Genomic DNA, 6,143 nt, shown 5'->3' on the forward strand with positions numbered 1-6,143 from the left:
CGAACCGTTGGAGTGGCGGGTTAGAATGTCAAACTGTAGGATGCATGAGTAGTCACACAGAAGCCAAATTCAAGAAACAAGTACCTTGCAAATCCAATCAATCATTCAGTTGTTTTATTAGAAAACGATTGTACAATACATTTGCTTCTTTTTAAAGTTTCATACAAAACAATTTTCCTGCAATGTACGTTCAGATATATATAGATATATTTACATTTTAAATACAATTTAGCTTGCACGTTGTCATTACTGAAAGTAGTTACTTATTAATTAATTTTTATTTTCATTCTGTAAGGTCCATGATAAGAGTAATAAGTAAGCTGAGTTGATAAGCATATGACATGTACATGTGCGATTTTAATGTGCACAAGTAGATTTAAGGAGAAAATACCAAACTATGCCAATAGTCCTTGCCTTTTGCACGAACATGAAGATACGTCGCACAGGCAACTGAATGAACAGAAGAACCTGTTTGTTGAACAAACCCACCTTAAACTGAGATACAACCGTATTTTGATATCAATTTCGTGGTTTCTACAAATAAAAATGACTAGTTAGAAATTTTCAGCACAACACACTGCCATTTATACAGCAAATTAAGTCAAATCACGTAGGAACCTTTTTATGGATTAGACTAGTGAACACTCAATCACGGCAATTTTCGGAGCGTATGGCCAATAACAACCGCAGCTGGTTGCGATCATATTTCTGTCCTTACTAGCATACCGGCTTAATGATGTTTCTGGGATACTTAAAGACATCACAGAATGCAGTATCTCTACATTCAATGCGATAGCGATTAGGTAATTCGCACACCTTGAAATTCACAAACCATTGTTTCATTATATAATGATTATTGGTAAAAAAATTTTCTAAACGCAACCACTCCTAATTTGAAGTTCCAAACAGTTTGTTAAAATCCAAACAAACACAGCTCCTATTCAGTTACCTCAGTTTTTCATACAAGCGACTGTTATATTGCTACACCCGTTTCAATTTTTACACCTGTTTCAATTTCGAGCCAGCGTGCTCATATATGGTTACCACTGATTAACCGTCATTTGTGAGTAGACCATCTTGGTTGTGCGTTTCTTCACGTTGACATGCAGTCATGTTCAAACTACAACAGATAACTTGTTAATTGTAGACCTCACAGTCTGATTGTGAGCTTCACAGTAACTCATGTTAATTTCTGTTTACCGATTAACAGGTCTGTTTTTGATTACTCCGAGACAGAGGTCACAAGAAGCTTCTCAACTCTGCACGTGATGAATTATTCTATTCACGTCCGATTTGCCGCCAAAATCGATAACGCTGAAGCCGTTCATACACGCGCCATCTGATGGCAAATGACTCGGGGAACATACCTCCTGTTTCCAACCTTCCCCTCTCATCAAATCGTGATGATAAACCGCGCCCTCCCTTGCACTGGACAGATAACAATCAATCAGACGCACGTGCATGCGCACTAAGCGGCTTGTGGGACCTGTGTAAACAACTCCCAATTTGTCAGCACGGGTCTCAGTTATTAAGTCTTTGATAGACACGCGAGAGCCTCTTGTCTTTAATCACAATCAATTTATTTAGCTGTAGGCTCTTGTGAACTCTGTGGCCGGACTTTCTGGATCTCAGAATCCGTAGATATATATCTTTCGCTATAGCACTGAACGTGAATTCATTATGGTGTTCTGAGCTGACCGAATATCCGAGTCTTGCAATACAGTATTGTAACGAGGACACTGAACAATAGCGAGTCCAGAAACGAGACCAATGTATACGTATCCGTCAGAAAGGCTTCTTGGAATAGCGGAAACGTTTTCCCGGCTGTCCAGAAACACTGCCAAGGATCGATTGCACTTTTGTGCAATAGCTTTCATATGCACCACTACATTTTTTGTAACAGAATAGACAAATCATTTTTTCATACGATACATCGTTGAAACCGAAGCAAATGTTTAATCACAATAATTTGCTGAATTTTGTGGTTCTAGAAATGTTTTCTTATTCCTAGCATCCAATTTAAGCACATGCTGCCATCATCGATTTTTCACCTTTTCCTGTTTGTGTACGAAGTGGTAAAACTACCCATCGTGCGCTCTTCAAAATGGCTGCCCCTGTTTACACTGCAATAGGATACAGGTGAATAAACTATGCCAGGGAGACCGATACCGTATCTCCGTGATTAGAATAACAGCTCTACAAATATTGAAAATGAGACGGGAGCTAGCAAGAATCCATTTAGCAAGAGGGGAAATATGGCATGAGGGATATTCGATACCATGTCAACAGCCAAGTGCATGCAAATCTTAGCCCTTTAGTTCTATCTTGTTCAGTGTAAGATCAAGGCTAGACTTGGTGCCAAGCTGATAATTCGTTTGGTTTTGCCTTCCACACGTCACGATTTAGTCGGTTTATACGTTTTTTCAATCTTTGCTCGGGGCCGTTGGTTGCCCCGTTCCCCATCTTGCTTATTATAAGGCAAAACTCGGCCAGTTAATAAATTAAAGGGCTACAGCTGCGCCGATAGATTTCCACTGAATTTCGCAGGCAGAACACAACTAACGACTTTTAAGCAAGTCTAGATCAAGGGCAGTCGCACGTCATAACATTATCAGGATTCTCCCCACTTGAACCCCGCAACGCTAAGCTGTAATGCCGAAAAGGCGTTAGTGATTCCAGGGTGGGTGATAATACATATTACCTGCGAGACCTGCCCAATGACACTACGTCATGGGCCACTTCTCAAGCATAGGACAAAATCAGGTTAGTCTTAAAAGTCACAACTAAACAATAATAGTGCAGCCACACTCGTGAAAATGCGGAGTTCTCTATCGAAGCATAAACAACACAACGGCAATTACTATACTTCTTTTTGTCAAAATTTTAAATTTCATTTTTGTGAAGCGAAAATTTATTCATCGAACAAATCAATGTCAATATTGGTAAAATTCTTCACAAAAGCAATTCTGTTGATATTTCTGGAAAATTAAACACGGGTGCAGGGTCTAGGGACGTCCTTTTATAGGTTTTACCGTTTTGCTGTTTTTCACTGGAATTAAGCCACAATTCACGACTCCTACGCTAGATTTTAATGTAGCTGATGGAGTTGTTTGTCAGCCAGATTATAAAAAACGAAATCTCGAACTTCGTATTACAAACAACCATAAACATTCAACAACACGTATTACACAAAACGCCTGTTTTTAAATTCCTCTTCACTTGTGCTGATTGCCACATTAAAGCTCATTTTGCTCGTGTTATCTGGCCTTGCCTTCATTTCCACAGTAAATTATATGGCATCATAAAGCTGTATATATTATGCTCTTAAGGGAAGTTCCCATCTTCAATGAAATTGTTTCATTTGTTCAGGCCCAAGATATTCCACAACCGCCCCGGAAAACCAGCAGCAAACGGCATAGTTGGATGACCTTTCCCCAGGGACCTCTCGCCTTGTCCGCGGTCGTTTTATCTGGAGTAATTAAGACTAGCGCGAGCAGTCTGTTGGGACCACTGGAACAACGTGGGCCAATCAGTGTCGACCTCCGCGTGTGTTGTATGTCAAGGATGCTAAGATTCAGGCAGGAAGTGAACCGTGGCGCCGACTGAATTTTTCAAATATTGTTTTTTAAGTCCAAATCGTTATGGAGCCAATTTGACGGTTGCAAGCTAGTAGTTCGTTGGGTTTTACTCGAGAATCCGCCCGAGGGTTTGTACACCAATTTTTGAAGGTAGACGATGGTAGATTCAATATCCAAAAAGTTGCATTCAACTTTAAAAAGTGGGTCTCTATCTTCACGTTTGACCATGGAGATTGAACCTCCACGTTTTGACAAAGAAATGGACAATACGAAGCCCAAGACTCACGTATGGAGTAGCGACGTTTGGAGTCGGGTTCAAACCAAACTCTTGGTCTAAAGCCTGTTAGGTAACAAGACAAAGATGGTGGCGATGCATGACAACGGAAAACCACCTGTTTATATCCACTGCACGAAAATTGTTAGACATGGATGGCAAGCTAATTAAGTCTAGACTCTGACACGAGTAGTCGGCTGAATCAGGTCTGTCGTCCGATGAAAAGTTAATAGTCAAATGCCCAAAGCGTTGAATGCCCAAAGGGTAGAATCGTGATATATCCAGCTGTAAAGTCAAAGTACAAAACCTGAAATTTCGATTTATGAAGGTCGCGAAGGGTATTGATAAGCGTTTATTTATACCCCCAGGGAACCTGGCTCGGTATGAAATACAATGTGCATAGCTATAGGGAACGCCAGTCATTGCCTGAATGGTGATTACATGGGTACTTTGGGTTATTGTCGGTAACGAAGCAACGTCTGTGCTGTCGCATACAACTGCCACCATTCGTGTCTTACCAAAAATAACTCACTGCTATAAAACATTGGAACCATGTTCCAATGTCATGGTGGCCCAGTTCCACGTAATATAGGCCTAGGCCTACATATTAGTATTATAACCTTTTGCTGAGCAGGCATTTTCTGTTCCCATGAAATGGACCCGAGGAAAATGGTATACATGTACACTTCTGATTCCTTTATACATGTATTGTTATCTTGCTGTCTCTTTTAGGGAACCATCCAACTCACTGGTATAAAGTGTCACTGTAATGTATTTCATGTATAATACGAAATACATACGTGTGTTATGATGCATTATGTTTCAAGCTTGGCATGTCTAACTTACTACAGTACTCCTAACGCTTACCGCATATTTGTTCATGTTAATGACCGTGTCGGTTTAATAGCTGGGGGCTGGCAATGGCGGTTCCTCCTGCATATACGGTCCACGAAGATTAATGATAGGTCATGTCATGAACGATATGATTCGAGGCTAAGCCACGGTAATGCAGCAATAGTAACATTGACTTCAAACAAAGCCCATTAGTAATTCATTATATCTGAGTCTGTACGTATTATGTAGCAACTAAGCTATATTGTCACTCAGAATCATGGGGAAAGAACATACATGTACTTCCCCAGGGTCTGCGAATCTTTATACGTGTACTTTTATCTGTGTTTTAAAATGAAAATGAGCATTTTATTTCACTGTATTATTATCTCGTCAGATCACAGGCAAGATCGGGATGTGGACATTTTTGTGATTATGGACTGGACCATTTACCACCTCAGTGGGTTGAGATGTTTCTGATCTTTTTGTAAAGGGCGGTTAGGTATTGTGACCCACGACCGCCCTCGTACGCTTCAAGTGCCCCAAGCAGAAAGTTGTGGCATTGTTTGACAAAATGGCACGTGAGATCTTTTTCAACTGCAAAAGACTAGAGAATACAAAGAAGTCGCAGAGAAAGTGAACAAAAAGAATGAAAAATACTCTTTGTGGGCAAGAAAGCGTAAAGCTGTTTTGCAAGTCATTTCTTCCAATATAATTTCAACGTTGTGGATATTAAAAAAAGAATAACCAAATACAGTGTACATAAATCCATGACACACTCGGAAACGGATCTTGATTAATTTAAGGACAGCAACTCGTCGAAAGTTGGTCACTAGAACAGCCTTTTCTTTTACATAACCCATATCACTGAGAAGATGAAACCTATTGACTGCCATTTCCCAATTATTTCGTTCATCGTAGACATCAACAAAGTTGTGATCATTATTTTGAAATTCAAGACAAAACACACCCAAAACGTTCTCTTTAACATTGGACAGTCGATCACCGATATTTTACTCCACGTCTGCATATATAACACCAGTATTTTTGCAATAGCTGTTTTGTTTTAGTTCCAATCACTGTTTAAAAGAATGATCCCCCTTGCATCAGTTTGCAGTTGCCACAAGATTCCTTTTATAAGCGAGATTCCCCTATTCCGGTGCATTTATTCGTACAATCATTTATTTTGAGTATTCCAACTGGCTTGAAACATCAGGTATTAAAGATCCGGACAGTATCAGTTACAAAGTTTATTTCAATGGCATGTGGGAAGCAGTTCAGTCAAAAACCTTCGGCAGTGTTTGAAAGCCTAGAGTTCATAAGCGAGATCATAGAACGGTGAATTACCTGCGTTGTCCTTATTTTCCTCGTTATTGTTTTGTCCTGGAAAAATGCACTGACGTAATGGGTTAACGAGGCAAGGATAATAACCCTATAAACCCTAAATAATCACTACCCCG

The 6,143-nt window shown here is 39.9% G+C and overlaps 1 long non-coding RNA gene across 1 annotated transcript in view; it reads left to right on the forward strand.

The window, feature by feature from the left end:
- Positions 1 to 6,143, forward strand: part of LOC110978848 (uncharacterized) — a 72,348-nt gene that overhangs the window by 26,640 nt on the left and 39,565 nt on the right. The gene's annotated exons all lie outside the window — the stretch shown is intronic.

Source organism: Acanthaster planci, linkage group LG15 (assembly GCF_054643075.1).
Source record: "Acanthaster planci isolate LZ-2023a linkage group LG15, COTS_SCS, whole genome shotgun sequence".
Taxonomy (NCBI): domain Eukaryota; kingdom Metazoa; phylum Echinodermata; class Asteroidea; order Valvatida; family Acanthasteridae; genus Acanthaster; species Acanthaster planci.